The sequence below is a fragment of the Macaca thibetana genome, chromosome 5 (genome assembly GCF_024542745.1).
Source record: "Macaca thibetana thibetana isolate TM-01 chromosome 5, ASM2454274v1, whole genome shotgun sequence".
Classification (NCBI taxonomy): Eukaryota; Metazoa; Chordata; class Mammalia; order Primates; family Cercopithecidae; genus Macaca; species Macaca thibetana.
The window spans coordinates 76,985,345-77,004,235 of record NC_065582.1 but is presented as its reverse complement, the minus strand read 5'-3'; the positions used below and the strand labels follow the sequence as shown (position 1 = coordinate 77,004,235).

The 18,891-nt window shown below is 39.0% G+C and overlaps 1 pseudogene; it reads left to right on the top strand.

Annotated features, from left to right (window-relative positions):
- The first annotated feature begins 5,129 nt into the window (after window positions 1-5,129).
- LOC126954405 (tubulin beta 8B-like) lies at window positions 5,130-5,926 on the top strand (annotated as a pseudogene).
- Window positions 5,927-18,891: the final 12,965 nt, after the last annotated feature.

Sequence of the window (18,891 nt, the reverse complement as noted above, 5' to 3'; positions counted from 1 at the left end):
CTGACACAGAAAGGAAATTATGGAAAGAGAGAATTTGGGACAAACTGCTAATAAATACAGGATCTGGGGGAAGGAGGGGATGGAAAAGTTCTAGAATTAACTAGTGGTAATAGTTGCGCAACTTGGTGACTCTACTAAAAACCATAAAGTGTACACCTTAAACTGGTGAATTTTATACTGTGCAAGGTATATGTCAATTTTTAAAAATACTATTGAAAAAATCAAGCCACATGGATGCAGCTGGAAACCATCATTCTCAGCAAACTATCGCAAGAACAGAAAACCAAACATCACATGTTCTCACTCATAGGTGGGAACTGAACAATGAGATCACCTGGACTCGGGAAGGGGAACGTCACACACCGGGGCCTATTATGGGGAGGTGGGGGGAGGGATTGCACTGGGAGTTATACCTGATGTAAATGACGAGTTGACTGGTACAGCACACCAACAGGGCACAAGTATACATATGTAACAAACCTGCACGTTATGCACATGTACCCTAGAACTTAAAGTATAATAAAAAAAAAAAAAAAAAAGAAAGAAAAAGTCAAGCCAGTGAGTACCTTTAGTGAGGTTGGTAATCAAGAAAGAGCTTTGGGAGAGCCCCAAATGGGCTTTGGGAAAGCTGGAGCAGCACTTTTTAAAATGTGGACTGTGGTTATTTGCTTTAAAACAGTTTATTAAGCTGTGTATTTATGCTTTAAGTGCAATTCTGAATGTGTCTTATATTTTATAATAAACAATTTTTAAGAGAGAAAAAGGTGGAGATAGTAAACTGGCATCTATATATTGTTTCCAAAAAGAAATTAAAGTAGTGAAATTAACATGAAATTTCATTTCTTTGGAAATGAGATAAATCAATGTATATTTAAGGTAATGATTTTTAGTATACTACATACATGTGTTGGTATCATAAACATATTCTTATATTTCAAATAGGTATCTTAAAAGATGTGTATTGTTGCCAAAAGGATTGTTTAAAATTGAAATAAAATCAGAGAAATAAGGATTGGCTACAAATGAGAAACACTAACCTCAAAAATTTACAAATAATAAAAAGGTAATTATACACTTCCCTAAAAAGTAAAAACAATGACAAATTAATTTGTAACTAAATCAACAGTTCTGTGGACTGTGGGAAAAAAAGCAGAAAACCAGATAGTTTTATTTGAAAAAATATACACTTAAAAATTATGTGCAGTATATCCAACTTGTATTCTTTGCCCACCCACTTTCCTGTTACTTTTCCCTTCTCTTTCTCCTCCTCCTCCTCCTTCTCTTTCTTCTTTTATTATTTAATACTCAAAGGGTCAAAAAGGAAAATAGAATAAAGTAGAACAAAGAAAGCAAAAATAAGGAATGTCGGCCGGGCGCGGTGGCTCAAGCCTGTAATCCCAGCACTTTGGGAAAACACGAGGTCAGGAGATCGAGACCATCCTGGCTAACTTAATTTCTACTACCAAAAAACTTTCTTAGTCCCAGACAGGCTGAGGCCGGAGAATAACCCGGGAGGCGGAGCTTGCAGTGAGCTGAGATCCGGCCACTACTCCAGCCTGGGCTACATAGCGAAAAAAAAAAAAAAAAAAAAAAAAAAGGAATGTCAAGAGGAAAACTTTTACTTAATTTCACCATTTCTTGACAATAAGTAATGAGTACATTCATAAAAGTTTCTTGTAAATCAAATTACTTTAAATATTCTGGAAAAGTAATTGCAAAAAAGTATACCTAATAATTCTTCTTAAAATGGAGGCATTCTATTACAGCTCAAATAAACATTTCTGAAGTTTGTACAATTGGGATTACTACTCTATACTTATTTAATTTTCCTGAAAAGGATAACTTTGGTAATATGTTTATTGGAGAGATGTATTTTTTTTCCATAATTGAAAATTTTAGTTTCAATCTTGGAAGGTGATATAGTATAATAGTTATGAACTGTCATTCTAGAACCAAATATTGTTTTATATTCTGGTTACATTATCAATAAGCTATGTGATTTTTGGTAAAGTAATTAACTTATTTGTGCTTCAGTCTCCTTATCTTTAAAAAGAACATAATAATAGTACATACAGCATTGGGTTTTTGTGAGGAATAAATGAAATAAATATGTGTTTGTGTGTGGTTGGATGTGCAGAGAGCATCGACAATAAAATTTCAGCACATGATCAGTACTAGTAGAACTAGTAGTAATAATATCTATTACTTCATGTACTATGAATCTTTCTCTAAAAAGTCTACCATACCTATGTGTATTAGTCTATTTTCACACTGCTATAAAGAAATATCTGAGACTGAGTAATTTATAAAGGAAAGAGGTTTAATTGACTCACAGTTCCACATGGCTACGGAGGTCTCCAGAAACTTATAATCATGGCGGAAGCTGAAGGGGAAGCAAGCCCCTTCTTCACAAGGCAGCACTGTGCCAGACTCAGTAATTATGTATTGCTTATTATATATTGAACACATATAGCCTTTTGGCTAAGATCAAGTGTAAGATACATTAAATTATATTATTACTAGTCAATATCTGGCTATAAAGTCATAAAACATTTACCAAAAATTGATACTAATATTAAGCCTTTCTGAGAGAGTCCTATTGAATTTCCATAAATAAGAGGAAAACTTAAATGAAAGTTTGATATTTTAACATCTGTGACATTCAATCAAAACAATTCAGTGGCAATGTAACTAGAATGGCCCATATAACTGGCTTGGAATGCATGTTTGGTCGTATCTTGTATATTTCCATGGAATCACTCTTTCCCCCACTTGCCTGTATTAATAGAAAATCCATTATCTGTCTCTTGAGACCTACCCTTTCCCATTCTGAGTCCAGTAGCTTACTCACTCTAAACGCCTGGCTGATGGAGAAAAGCTTCCTTGGCTCAGCACAGCTGTTGTTTCTTTCATTGCCACCAGATGTCGCTGTTGAAACCTAATATACATTCACAATCTAATGGCGGTGGCATGTCTATCCCCAGCAAAATCCTTTCCAGACCCAGACCTTGTATAACTGCACACTTGAGTGTAAATTAGGGGTCTTTAATCTCCTACTCAGATGTCCAGTTTTCTTCTCAAAGCATGAATATCAGGCTACAGTGGCTGAGTCTAGAAGGGTTTATACAGCCCTAGTAATATATTATGCCAGAACCAACTCACCCCATGACCTGCAAGCAAAGGGGCACCAGTTCAAATATGTCTCCTTGATATGTTTTGTTTATCCATACTGTGTTTGAAATTTCATGTAAAAATTTTCACACAGGCCGGGCACAGTGGCTCATGCCTGTAATCCCAGTACTCTGGGAAGCCATGGTGGGAAGATCACTTGAGGTCAGGAGTTTGAGAACAGGCTGACCAACATGGTGAAACCTCCTCTCTACTAAAAATACAAAAACTTAGTTGGGCGTGGTGGCGTGTGCCTGTGATCCCAGCTACTCGGGACGCTGAGGCAGGAGTGAGGTGGCAGTGAGCTGAGATCACACCACTGCACCCCAGCCTGGGTGACAGAGCCAGACTGTCTCATTAAAAAAAAATTATTTTAATTTATAAAAATTTTTCACACAAACAAACTGGATCTCTAGTTTCTCTTACTGCAATACTGAGCTCCTATCTGGCACAGCAACACCATCTGGAACTGAATCGCGGTAGCATCTCTCACCTCCTCCATATCAGATTGCTCAAGGCAAGCACTTCGCTGCAGTGCCCTCCACTCCACATTCCCTGATGCTGGCTGTTACCTGCCACAGCCAATTGAATGTATGGTGCCTGTTCTAGGCCCTGATGGCTGTCCAAGAGCAAAAATCCAGGGTCCACCTTTTCTCACAGGTTTTCCTATGTAGGTCTGTGGTCCTTACCTGCCACTACATGTGAGTCAAGGATACTTTTGTCCATCAGAGAAGTCTCCAGGACCTTTCCTCCGAAAAGACTTACTGACCCCCAACCACCCAGTGACAAGCTCTGCAGACAAGACCAGCCACATAATTTGCAAAGCCCAATGCAAATGGAAATTCAGGACCTTTTGTTCAAAAGTCAGGAAAAGAGTGTCAGTAAAAGTACTACATATTACATTTTTTCCTTTCTTCCACAGTGTCTCTCTCTCTTCTCGTGTCATGGTGATTTTTATTTGCTATTTAAAGTTGTGCTCCCTCAGGCATGGGAATACTTGCAGGGCAAGTACAGACCTTCACAGGTACCCAGGGGCCCTGCCTGTGACCCTACATGTAGCCCATGACCTCTCTGCATCCACCAAACTAACAGGCTCTGCCCTACTCAGGGTAGAAAGGTCACTCTCCTTTTCCCACAGTTCCATGGCCCCACTGTCGCAACCCATAGTGAATAGGCAACCACCGCGGAACAGGAACCTCCATGCCATGCATTCAGTGTCTGGATGAGGTGGGCCAAAGACTTTCCTGCCAACTCACTCACCAAATGTACTGTGGAGTTGCCAGCCTGGGGCAGGGACAGCCACCACCTTGCCCTGCCCGGAGATGCTGTGGGGCACACATCGACCCTGAACCTCCCATATCTGTGTGCAAGCTCCCATTAGAGAAAAAGGCAATGGAAGAATGTTGCCCATCTCAGCCCCAATACTCTTGAGGTGACCACCTCAAGCAGGCACATCAGTTAATGGGGTGCAAGCAGAGAGGAAGAGGCAGGGTGAGGCCAGGGTGTGAGGGCATAGGAAGCAGGCAGCCATGAACCCATCCTGGGGAAGTGGGAGGAGGGGCGACCAGGAGGGAGCTGAGGCTCCATGTAACTGGCTCATGCTCCATTGTTCCATCGGACCTCACTGACGAAAATACAGATTCTAAAATAAAACTACAAGGAATGTCATGACAGAAAATGCTGAGCATTAAGCCCCATTATGGGGCCCTTCTGAGCTGGGGATCCTGTGTGACTGCACTGTTCTCACACCCTAAGGCTGCTGTCAGCAGACAGTGGGATCTGAAGAGAAGAAACTCTGAAGTGACAAACATTTTGTTATACTCTTCCTCCAGGGTCATGGGGACCTACTTACCATATGTTTCAGAACCTAGTGGGGCACTCAAGTGACTCTTCTCTGAAGAAGAAAAGTTGATTTATTCTGTGCACCTAGCGTAAAGGTGGCTGGCAGTTTCTTCATATACATGGTGTCCGACACGGTGGAGCCCTACGACGCCACTCTCAGTCCACCAGCTCATAGAAAACACAAGCGAGACCTTTTGCGTTGATAATGAAGCTCTCTCTGACATCTGCTTCAGACTCCTAAAGTTACCCACACCCAACTATGGTGACCTGAACCACCTGGTGTCTGCCACCATGAGTGGGGTCACCACCTGCCTGCACTTCCCAGGCCAGCTGAATGCTGACCTTGGGAAACTGGCCATAAACATGGTCCCATTTACCCGCCTGCACTTCACGCCTGGCTTTATCCTGCTGACCAGCTGGGGCAGCCAGCAGTACTGGGTCTTGATGGTGGTTGAGCTCACCCAGCAGACGTTTGATGCCAAGAGTATGCTGACTGCCTGTGCGACCCCTGCAAAGCTGCTACCTAATGGCAGCTGCCATTTTCAGGGGTCACATGTCCTGGAGGGAGGTGGATGAGCAAATGCTTAACAGCCAAAACTAGAACAGCAGCTACCTTGCTGACTGGATCCCCCACAATGTGAAAACAGCTTTCTGTGACATCCCACCCCCAGGGCTAAAAATGTCTGCTGCCTTCACTGGCAACAACATGGCCATCCAGGAGCTGTTCAGATGCATTTCAAAGCAGTTCACTGCCATGTTCAGGCACAAGGCCTTCTTGCCCTGGTGATTCAGTGAGGACATGGATGAGGTGGAATCCACTGAGGCCAAGAGCAACAGCAACAACCTGATGTTCAAGTACCAACAGTACCAGGAGGAGGGAGAGTTTGAGGAGTGGGCCCAGGAGGAGGTGGCCTAGTAGAGCCTTCTGTTAGATAGAAGTGACATGAATTCTTGATTTACTCCCAGTGTGTTCTATGAAAGCCATGTCTTTCTGTGTGTGCACTTGCTGTGTGTTCACCTGCATTAAAGCATTTTCATAGCAAAAAAGAAAAAGTTATCTAAGTTATGAAAGTTTTGCATCACCAAGCACAGTAGTTAGGCAAAGAAAATCCTCTAAGAAATTCACACTTTTTGAAGAGGGTGATTAAATCATTAGTAAGATAAAATAACAGCAACGATAATAAAAGCATTGACACCTTCCCAAGCAACAGTGTTGCCACAGAGGAAAGCAACTCGCAAGTACATTTGTGCTCATTCAGATATGATTACTGCTCTTTGCTTTTAACTGGATTTGGTAGAAAAGAAAACTAATATAAATACATGTTTTTAAAAGTGTCCAATGAAGAAAAAAGGGAAATATAGTATATTTTATTGTGGGAAGTTATCAACTTATATTGGCCAAAATCTTCTGAAGATCACCAAGTAAAAGAATAGTAAACCAGTCGGGTTACAACTTAATGAGGAGCCTCAGCTTTTCTTTCCCAGAACACAGACTGGTAAGGAGAAGAGATAACTATTTTCTTCCATTGTTTCCCTCCTCTTTTCATCTAAGCACATTACACTGAATATTCTGTTAGATTATATCACCCTGGACTTTACCTCCTCTTTCTTCTTTCAACAGCATTATGTTAGCACATTTTATACCGAGCATATTTTACTATGCTCCTGATTCATAAGTATATTATTTGAATTTATTGTTTTGTTGATGTCAACATTGAGATTATCACAGTTTCATTAAGCATATTTCATGCTGCAGTGTGTTTTGGTCACTGGCTCAGGTTATAGCAATAAGGATTCTAGAAAAATAACAAATATATTAGTTTTATGTGGCATAAATCACTGTGCAAACATTCAATTTTATTTCACAGTCTGTTTATTATTCCATCATTCCCTCCCATGATGTTAATAGTTTAAATTTTAATACATGGATGCAACATACAATACACAAGTTGTTTCATTTGGCTATTTCAATATAAGAAAACAAATAAAAATGAAAGGGAAGTTTTTGCCATCTGCTACTTTGAAGAACTATTATTAATGCATAATCTAATTATTGTACAACTATGTGGTTCTCGGCCTTTATGTTACTTTATCTTTTTGTGAAAAAAAAATGCTTTAAAAAACTTCTACCTTCAAAGAGCTCTGGAGTCCTCAATTCCAGGGGCTTCAGCATGCTTCAGTAACTGTCTAACCTCGTCAATTCCAGTGGATTCAATACACTTTAGTAAATCCCTCCCATCGCCCTGCTTTGAACCTTGTCTTCAACTCTAACATTAACCCCAAAATACTACTCTCTGACAAGTTCTTACCTTGCCAGCCCTTGCCTCATCCATTGATCCTTCCTGGCCTCAAGTCCTTCCCTGCCATCCGGGACACTACGGTTTACCACTTGGCATATCATTTCTCTCTAACAAGTTTAATTCTCTAGAGCATGTGTTTGATTTCATAGGCACTAATAAACAATTTCTCAATTTTTTAATTGGTCTTTGTCCTTCTTTCTTATGTACTCACTTACCGTTCACTGTAAGCTCCCAATCTAACCCTGATCTCCTCCTTCTCAGCAGATGGTCTTGCCTTAGATACCACTGAATACTTAGTGAAGTCGCAACCATCTTCTTTTTCTCGTCTATGCTCAGAGTAAGAGGTATGTCTCTTCCCCATTGATTCTCTACTTTTCTCATCATCTCAGGCCTCCCACAACTTCCCCTTCCCTCTCCTTCGAGAGCTTCCCCAACTGCCCTCTCCTGTGTGTTCAACCTCTTCCCCTTACTGGGTCTGTTTTTCACATTATAAGCATGCTCAACTTTGTTCACCTTAAAACAATGCAACGAAAGACACCTTCTGATCCCACAATACCTGACCAGTTTCTCTAACACACACAGGGCTTACATTTCACGTCTTATTTTCCCTACCTCACCCTCATGCTACCTCTCTTCACCTAGTTAAATCCAACTCTTCTTTTGGATATCAGGGCACGTATCAAACCTTGGGGAAATTATCCTGACTGCCCAAGCCTGATCAACTTCCATTGTCAAACACTTGCAATGAACTGTTCAGAGAATTGTTGTAATTTTAATTATACATATGTTAACGTGATTCATTTATTAACTTTTATTCCCATTACTCTTTAAGCTTTCAGAGAGCAGGCACCATATTCTTTTAGAACAGCATTTTACCCTCAGTGTATTATACAGATCCTAGAATATATTTGGTGTTTGACAAATATTTATAAATGAATGGATATGTTCATTGATTGTATCTCTTAAATCCTCTTCTAAAAGTATATTGTAGTTCATCCATTGCTCTGGTATGCATGTGGGTGTCCCTTAAAATTTGTATGTTGGAAATTAACTCCCAATGTGATAGTACAGCCTTTAGGAGGTGATTAGGAGGTACAGCATTTAGGAGGTGATTAAGTCATGAGGCCTTTGCCTTTATGAATAAAATTAGTACTTTTATGAAAGAGGTTGAAGGGAGCTGCCTTGCCCTTCTGCCATGTGAGGACACAGCAATAAAGTGCCACTAATGAAACAGAGAATGAGCTCTCACCAGATACCAAATCTGCCAGTACCTTGATCATGAATTTCCCAGTCTCCAGAACTGTGAGCAATAAATTCTGTTGTTGAAAAATTACCTTATCTAAGGTATTTTGTTATAGCAGCAGGAATAGAGTAAGACATATTCAGAAAAACAAATATGAGTCTTTCAGCAAAATAAAACACCTAATTTTGTCTTCATATTAGTAATGCTAAAAGGCAAAAAGCATGCACAGTGAGAAAAAAAAAAAGGCATTGGCTTAAGGATTGGGAAGCCAACTCCCAGTTTGTCTGCCATGCTTAACCTCTTACACATTGTGGGAAACAGACCTAGATTATTTGAAGGTTCTTCTGAAACCATCTAATTTTCAGAATATTGCCCATTAATGCAATTAATGAACTATTTCAGAAGAAAACTTAGAAAACTGTATTATTTCTCAAGAAATATTTTGAAATTATTTGTATCTATTGATCACCTACTTAACAAGTGTTAATTTGGCCTACGGACTTGCTTTTAACTATGCACTAGCTCATACATGCATAGGGACCAACAACCTGGATATAACTACTTTAAGATGCCACATAAAAGGTTTCCTTTACCACGAGGAAACACAGCCAGCCCAATTCCAAATACACATGGAAACTAGAACTTGGATACCATTTATTTCTCTGGTGAAAAGATGAGGAATATGTTGTGAAAAATGATGACAGAGTGTCCATTTCTGATGGGGAATTTTGACACCCTATTAATAATCAATTTTTCATGGATTTTCCATTTGTCTTTTTCCCAGAAGATGCAGTTATAGCTTTTTCCACAGTGGTTTTAAAAATGTGTATTTTCTAATAACCTTCTATTTTTATAATGTATCTTTCATCAAACTGTCTGCTTTGGCTTTGTCTAAAGTAAAGGATGAAAAAAAAAACTTGCTTAAAAATTTTCAATAGAGTTTAACAAGATAAATTCCTGAGGTAGGTTTCATCTGGGATTCCTATTTCTAGAGACTTCACCATGTGGAAAGATGCTCTAAACTGATAATTATGTAAACCTAAAGGAAAACATTAGGCTGAACATATGTAGCTGGACTTTCAACAAAGTATTCAATTATGTTTTATAAAAGTAATGTCACTAAGGAAAAGAGAGAGAGTCCTTTTTTAAGTCCTTGTAAGTAATTGTATAAGTTCTCACATTCAGAGTACCAATATTTACTAAATTTCCTACTGGCATTTAGCAATAAGGCTTACTATTAAAAAAGGAGAGGTACCTCAGCAAAATATTCAGGTTGTAAATGTTTCGGGAATTAGGGAGTTGGTAGGTGGTTAATAAAACAAGAAGATGCATAGCTAAGGAAGAAGCAAATGAAGCAGCAGCTGTTAGTGTTTTTCATAGTCAGCATATAAGCCAAAGAATGTGGTTTATAATTATGATGTATGCAAGGATTTGTCTAGAAAGACACATTATGGTAAGGCCTACATCAAAATAAGATCAGAAAAACCTTTTCTAGTGGTAGCTATACATCACTAACCTACCAACAAAGGTAATAACTTCAGCTTGCTTTGAGACTCAGCCCATGTCAAACAAGAATCCTCTTTTGAAGATTAAAATCAGGCAGCATTCACCAGCTCAGCTGGTGCTTTTTTTTTGGAGACAGGCTCTCTCCCCATTACCCAGGCTGGAGTGCAGTGGCACAATCTCAGCTCACTGCAACCTCCCCCTCCTGGGCTCAAGGGATCCTCCCACCTCAGTCTCCCAACTAGCTGGGACTACAGGCATGTGGCATCTTGCCCAGCTAATTTTTATATTTTTTGTAGAGACAGGCTTTCACCATGTTGCCCAGGATGGTCTCAAACTCCTGGGCTCAAGCAATCCACGAGCCTCAGTCTCCCAAAGTGCTGGGATTACAGGCATGAGTCACCGTGCCCAGTCTAACCTGATGCTTAAATCCAAGTATCGAGTATGGTGGCTTCTCGAAAAGTTTTAAGTATGGAATTACCACATATGGAATATAGTCCATGGAAATTCAACTTGACTTGAATTTGAAATATATATCTATATATGCATACACACTTGTTTTATATGTGCACCATTCAAAGTTGGTGTTTATTGACAGGATGTTTCTATTACTCACATGAAAAAGAGTTTGTGAGGCTTTTAGGTACACCCACCTGCACTGCTTACCTTGCAAACTCACCCCAACCTCTTTCTTGCCTGTATGGATAGTCCTATTTACATTTCATATACCAGAGAAAACCTAAGTAATTTGTTACTTTAAAAAAAAAAAAGATGACATTTATTGGCAAGGCCCCAACATTATTAATTTATGAGAGAAGGCTATAGTAACTTATCCAAGAAGGGCACATGTCTTCTTCCCCATCTTCCTTGACCACATTTGTGGCTGTGTTTCCTCCTTCCCTGAATGCTTAGTATCCCCATGATCCTGGAAGAAAAACGACTCATCTGCTCAAAGGTGAATGTTTCAGAGTATTTATTATTTGAGACCTGGCTGACTTGTGTTTACAGCTTTTCCTGTGATTTTTGTTTTATTCAGAGTTTCCTGAGCATGATCTTTTTCATCTCTCCTGACTTGGCAATGATATTATTTCAAAGGAAATGTCCCCCCTCAAACACTACTTTCCTGATGAGTGCCTATTTGTCCTTAAAGTCCAAGTTAATAAGAAACCCCCTCATAGAAGCTCTTCAGGGTCCTTCTTTCCATCTCTCATTGGGTTAATCACTCGCATATCTGCGCTCCCAGGGTATCTCGACCCAGACATCTATGGCTGCACTTTCCCCACCACATTGCAATGTCCTTCCACTCAGAGAGGAGGGAACTGTGCACTTCCCTACTAGACTGTTGCTCTTCTCCCATGTAGAGAATTTTTTGTCTCTATATTATCTGCACATAAAACAATGCCAAGAACTAATAGATCCCCAATTAGTGTTTGTTCAATGTTGATTATTTGAATTGTAACAGGTTGTCTATTATATTACTAGAGGAGCTGAGATTTAAATCCAGGCCTGTTGTATCCAAAGCACATGATATCTCCCCTCCAACATATGATCTGTGTATCTGTTCACTAAGCCTCATTTTTTTCTTCCTCCTGACCACACAACTAGAGTTAATCTTCCAGTCACAAATAAACAAAAGTAAAATATGCCACTTTAAGGCCTGGCTTCTAAAAATAACTCCTCCCAATCTTGTACCATTTATTTCTTCCTTTGTTTTCTAGCTAGATTTAGAAGACCCAATAGAGGAATCCAAGACCCTAGTAAGTGGCAGAGCCATCAGATAGAAAAAGTCTGGGCTCCTGAGTCACCACATCGAGGAAGCTAACAATATCCTAGTAGAAATATTGTGTGAGCAAAAAAAGAATACTGTATGTTAGTTATTAAGCTGCTAAAAATCTTGAAGCTTTTATTCAGCAGTTAGCCTACCCTGATTAATACACTACCAGAATTATAATTTCTATAACCTTTTTCTGATTTTTAAAAGCTACATGTACACTCTAGAAAATTTAAAAATAGAAAATAATAAAGAAGAAAAAGAATATTCACTACTCAGAGATGAACATGGTTTCATATTTTTGTTATACATTATACATTTTATCAGTCTTAATGGGCAGCGGAGGAGTTAGATATAGTAGAGAGAACAAAGAGAGGTTATTTAAAAGACTGAAATAGCAGTTTTCTTAGAGAAGAGCCCTATCTTTTGTTCCTTAATAAATTATTTCATTGTGAAGTGATGGTCCCCAGGACGTAGTATAGTAAGCAGAAGAATGGCAAAATTAAATTGTTTTGCCTAATAAGTAAAAGGATTTTGAGACTTTCTGGGAAATGAAAGAGCCAAAGAGAGAAGTGAGAGAGAAGCCAGGAAGAAGTTCTCAGTGTTGGGAATTCCCTAGAGGCATTCAAGAACAAGAATGTCTAGCATCTAGTCTTACATTGCTTGCCATGTGTCCTGCTATCCCATAATGCAAATCCCTTGCTGTGACATCCCTGGATGTTTAATGAATTCTCATCTATGTGAATGTTGATATGAGTTGTGTTTTAAGAAAACTGAGGGAAAGGGCAAGAAGTGAGAACATAATAGAAAGTAGAATCTCAGCAGGACTTCAGAGGAAGAGATGACAATGAAAAACATAAGACCCCCTCCCTCCTAAATAACCTTATGTACATTTGCCCAAACTTTTCATGTTTCTTTTATAATACACTTTTAATAGCTGCATGCTATTGCAGCATATGACCACTCCGGCACTGACTTAACCCTCCCTATATGATGCATTTACATTCCTTTCAGTTTTTCACTGTTAAACATAGTTCCTCAGCAAACATCCTCATACATAAAATTTGGGTCCAGGCCCATTATTTCTCGGCTTAGTCAAGGCTCCCTTTGTTTAAAGAACAAAAAATCACTCAAATATATAGAAAAGAACTTAAGTTAAAAAGTGAAACTTAATATAAGGATCCGGGGTTATTACAAAAAACCCACAACCTTAGGTAATTAGCCTCATGAGGAACTGGAAACGCCGGATGTAAAATCACCAGAAATTGCCATCTCTGTCCCTTCCCTCAGAAGACACTCATTTTCACTTTCTGCCTGTATCTGTGTGTATGAGAGAGAGATGCAATTTAAAATTCATATTTATATGCAATAAATAACAGATACGCAGTAGGCTCTGATAGCAATCTCCAAACCCTTCTAACTAAGAAACTGCTAAATGTCACATAACTAACACAACTAGGTTTTTTTCCTTATGTGTTCTGTGTCTTATGCTTATACCTCCTTTTCCTACATACATTCTTATTCTAGGTCTTAGTCTGTGATGAAGCGAACTACTTCTTACTTTGAAAGTGCACCCAGTCATTCCTTACTTATCAACACCAGAAATGATACTCGCTTCTTCCACCCCATCTTTCTCACCCGAGTGCTTTGTCCATGTGGGATGATCCTTACATTTCACAAAAGCGCTTTCTTCAGTTTCAGGGGGTGGGGCAGTGGCAGAGGTCTGCATCTTCTCCAAAATCCTATTTGCCTTTGATGCCCACATTGGGATCTGGAGTCTTGCAGGTTCTTGATTTCATCTCTGTTCCCTCCTATAATTTTTCAAGTCTTATGTGTGGTCTATGGAAATGTTTGCCTTGTTTTGAGTTCGGCAGGTACTTCCACATACCTTCTTATAAAACTTGTCTAGCATTGCTGTTTGTTTGAAGCAGAGAGGATGTGTCATAGCCTGAATTCATTGTGCTGTCCACTGATAACTCTTCCCTTCCTTGTACCTAGTGGCTTTCTCTCCTACCCAAGCTCACTGACATGAGAGTCTTTCCCTCAGGTCCAGAGAAAGGAGGCATAGGCTGGGTGATACTACAAAAAATGCCTCTATGTAGCCTTAAGATAAATCCCTGGAGGTGGAATTCTGTCGCAAGGATATGAACACTTTAAAGTTTTTGGTATATATTATAAAATTGCCCTCTTGGATGGTTAAATCCAGTTATGCTTCTACTGGCATGAGATAGTAGCCAGCATTAGGTCCTCTTAGGAGCTGTGAGTAGTAATTGGCATTTATTCAATATTACCTCTGATGAGGTCAGAGTCCTGCATTACCTTCCTCTTTCATTATGGTCATCCTTCAGGGAAAGCAATGCTGAGATAATAATGTGGCCCTTCCTGAATGTTGATCCCAGAGCTCTCTTCCTGATACTCTGCATTTTTGGACTGCCTTCATGTTCTTACATAAACGCAGATGGGCATATAGGATGCCTAGCCATTACTACCTAGAACCTGTGGTCTAAGTAGTAGTAGTTTAGTACAAATTTTACCAGAAAATCTAATACTAGCTCCAGGTTGCACAGCTTTCTAAAAGCATATAGGCATGTGTGTTAGTCCATTTTCTATTGCTATAAAATAATACCTGAGACTGGGTAATTTATAAGGAAAAAAGGATTATTTTGGCTCATGGTTCTGCAGGCCATACAAGAAACACAGTGCCAGCATCTGCTTTTGGTGAGGCCTCAGGAAGCTTCCAGTCATGGCAAAAGGCAAATGGGGAGCCAGCATATCATAGAGCAAGAGAGAAAGCAAGAGTGGAGGCAGGTGCCACCCTTTTTAAACAACCAGATCTCATGTGATCTAATAGAGTGAGGACTTACTCATTACCTTGCGGGCAGTATCAAGTCATTCATGAGGGATCTGCCCCTATAACCCAAACACCTCCCACCCTCAACATTTGAAGGTCACATTTCAACATGAGATCTGGAAGGGACAAAACACCCAAACCATACCAGCACGTGTTTATACATTTTTATTATTTATGATGTCTGGAATAAGCACTAGGGCCTTAAAAGGAATGTTGTGAGAATACTCAATGTCAAATTCAGGTGAAGTAGCTTTCTAAAGCAACGTTTATAACCACTCAAAGCAATTATGCTAGAATTTTAAAGGACTGTGTTTGGAATACAAGAGACCCGGTCAACTCCCACTGACATGTCCCCTAACCTGGCTGAGCCTTGTCCTGGACATGCAGAGCCAACGATCCACATCTTTATCTATAAGAAATTAGGAAGCAATATCCACTTAGCATACCCAGCCTGATAGCTCCTTGGTTTTGTATATAAAGAATGCATTGTGAGAATGTATTCTTTGTACTTTTCTCAACAAATAATAGTTATATATAAATTGGTGTCAAAGGGCCCATTTCCGCCAAGCTTTTATGGGACTGCTATTTGCAGACATCATCTCATCAAATCCTCATAACACCTGAGCAAATATTTTTATTCTTCCCATTTCACAAATGAGAAAACTGAGGGTACTGACCTGACAAACAACCAGTGTAAATTGTACAGTGGAAGTTTGTGGCTTCTGCCTGTAGGCTCAATTTTCCCCTGCTCATGGTATTTGCATGTGGATTTTGTTTAAAAGCAAGTTCTTCTTGTCAGTCAGAATGCAGGTGGTGTGAACTCCACATTACCTTTGGGGGTGTCCATGTAACTCAGAGCAGACCAACCCATCTTCTGATCACAGAGAATGGTTCAGGGAAGGGTTCTATTAGAAGGGAATAACTCCTTCCTTAAGCTTGATATTCCCCTTACATTTTAAGGACGTTCAAACATCGTAATCACTCCTCTTTTCTCACTCAGTTCAAGAGGAGGTATACAGAGGTATCTAGTTCTTACAGTAGGGAAGAAAATACTGGGCATATTCCTATGCCCAGCATTGGAAAATACGTATGCAACTCCATGTATTTTCTCAAGAGCTAGGTCTGTGGGAACGTAGAGTTCTGCTTTGCTTGGCCAGGGGCAGGCTAAGTAAACCCTTAGTGGGGGAAGGAAAGGCTGCAGGAAAGACTGGAGCTAGTCTAACACTGTCATAACCAGTGGCTAATCTACAATATTCTCAAGTTATTATTAAACTCACTTAAACTCTAAGATTATCCTCTACATTATCTTTCACCAGCAACAAGAGTGATGTTTCGTATCTCTGCCTTATTGAGCCAGACAAGTACATGGCCCAATCAGAACTGATTCTCAAGTTTTTGCAGGGGGAATAGGGCAGAGGGGAGGAAGGCATGTGCTTTCCACAGGACTTGAATGGGAAAGGATGGAGCCGGTACATTTAGGGGCTGCCAGAGGAAGGCAGGCCAAGTCAAAGAGAAGAGCCAGGTCCTGCTGACATTGGATGAGTTCCTGAAACCAGTTATTCCTGAAGACCTCTCTATAATTTAGACTTCCAAATTGATTATCCAATAAATTTTATTTTTTGCTTAAGCTGGTTTGAGTTGGATTTTCAGTCACTTCCAATAAAAAGAGTCAATACACAGAAATTATCAAAAGGATATTAGGTAAAAAGGCATAAGGTTAATGTTATTGGAGCTTGGTGAAGGAAGTTCAGGCTTGGGATGAACTTCATGGAGAAGCTCTTACTTCGGATCAGCTAAAGACACGATCATTTGATAATTTGCGTAATGGGTACAATGTACATTACTCTGGTGGTAGATTAAAAGTTGAGACTTTACCACTATGTAATATATTCATGTAACAAAATTGCACTTGTACCCCTTATATTTAGACAAATAAAAATTTTTTAAAAGACATACTCATTGAGTACTATTGTATACTAAGATATCAAAATGAATAAAATAAAGTCTCTATTTGCAAGTTATTTCCTGTTATTTAGTAGGGGAGGATGACCCCATAAAAGATAGTTTCCATGCTAGGTGGTAGGTTCAGCAGCACAGTGTTATGAAGGCACACAGTAAGAGCACATCGCCCATGCATAGATGCTGGAGGGAAGATTTGTCAGAAGATGACACCTGAACTGCTTAATGAAAGGTGAATAGAAGTTAGCTATGAGGAGATGGCAGGGTAGAGCTTTCCAGACAAAAGGAAATTAAGCTGCTCAGGCAGAAAAGTATAAAATAATATGATGTTGGGAGACAGAATGGTGCTGACTTTGGATTGTTGGGTCTTGAAGGATGAGGAGGAAGCTGTGAGCATATGGTATGTATCTAGAGCATATGGTATGTATCTAGAGCATCTGATTCACACAAGAGAGGAGCTGGAAACACACTAGAAAAGTACATTGTCATGAGACTGTAGAGAATCTTAAATGCCAAGATAGGCAATAAAATTTGACATTATAATAAGTGATAAGCTAAAACTGACGCAGTGCTTTCAGCAGAGAATTCTATGATAAAAAACAAAGTTTTAGAAAAAGCAATCTGGCAATAGTGTAGAGAACGAATTGGAAGATAAAATGCGAACTAGAAGACTAGTCCAACTGAGAGGTAATGAGTATCACTGAGGAAGCAAGGAACCTGAGGAACCTGACCTGATGTAGTGGAAATGAAATGAGGATGGATAAAAGAAGGAAAGTTAACTATTAGTATTTACTCCAATTTTATAATGTTTGGCTTAAAAGTAGGCATCATGAAAAAAATTTTCTGCTCTCTTTGTTTGGTGGTTTATATATGAATATGTTTTTTCTCTATAGAGTTCATAAATTCCTCTAGAGCAGGGACCATGCTGGTTCTTTGTGTTTCTCTTGGTGCACAGTCGGTATTTAATCCCTATTAGAGACTTTAATTGAATTCTCAAATTGGTTTTTGCTAGTTTTATTGTTTTTCATCTTCTTCAAATATGTGTCTATGTTTAATTGACAAAGTTATATTGTTTGCATTGTTTTAAGAGTCCATTTAAAAATGAATTCTCTTTTCCTGGACCACTGGTCCAGGAAAGAGACTGCACAGTGATTACATTGTTGTTTACCAAAGAACTATAAGAATATATATAATCCCATTTACCTGTTTGAGTCTCCCAAGATTATTATTTTGAAAAACACCTGGATGCTGGGATAACTGGAGAGCCATATGCAGAACAATGAAACTGTATATCTTTCATCCTATATGAAAATTAACTGAAAATCTATTAAAGATTTAAATGTAAGACCTCAAACTGTAAGAATCCTAGGAGAAAACTTAGCAAAAACTATTCTGGACATTGGCATTGAGAAAGATTTTTTGGCTAAGTCCTCAAAAGCAATTGTGACAAAAACAAAAATTGACAAGTAGAGCCTAATTAAACCAAAGAGCTTCTGCACAGCATAAATAAATAAATTAAATTAAATTAAACCTATCAACAGAGTAAATAGACAACCTACAGAATGGGACAAAATATTCACAAACTATGCATCTGACAAAGGTCTAGTATCCAGAATCTGTAAGCATCTTAAACAATTCAACAAGCAAAAAACAAACAGTCCTATTAAAAAGTGGACAAAGGACATGCACAGATACTTCTCAACCGAAGACATCCAAGCTGCCAACTAACATATGAGAAAAATATTCAACATCACTGATCATCAGAGAAATGCAAACCAAAACCATAATGAGATATACCATCTCACACCAGTCAAAATGCTTATTATTAAAAAGTCAAAAAACAGCAGACACTAGTGAGGCTGTGGAGTAAAGGGAATGCTTATTCACTATTGGTGGGAATGTAAATTAGTTCAGTCACTGTGGAAAGCAGTTTAAAGATTTTTCAAAGAACTAAGAGCTGAACAACCACTCAACCCAGAATACCCATTACTAGCTATATGCCCCAAAGAAAATAAATCATTCTACCAAAAAGACACTATGCACTCATATGTCATTGCAGCACTATTCACAATAGCAAAGACATGAAATCAAACTAGATGTCCATCAGCAGTTGATTAGATGAGGAAAATGTGGTACATATACACCATGGAAAGTTATGCAGCCTTAAAAAGAATGAAAGCATGTCCTTTGCAGCAATATGGATGCAAATGGAGGCCATTATCCTAAGCAAATTAATGCAGAAACAGAAATCAAA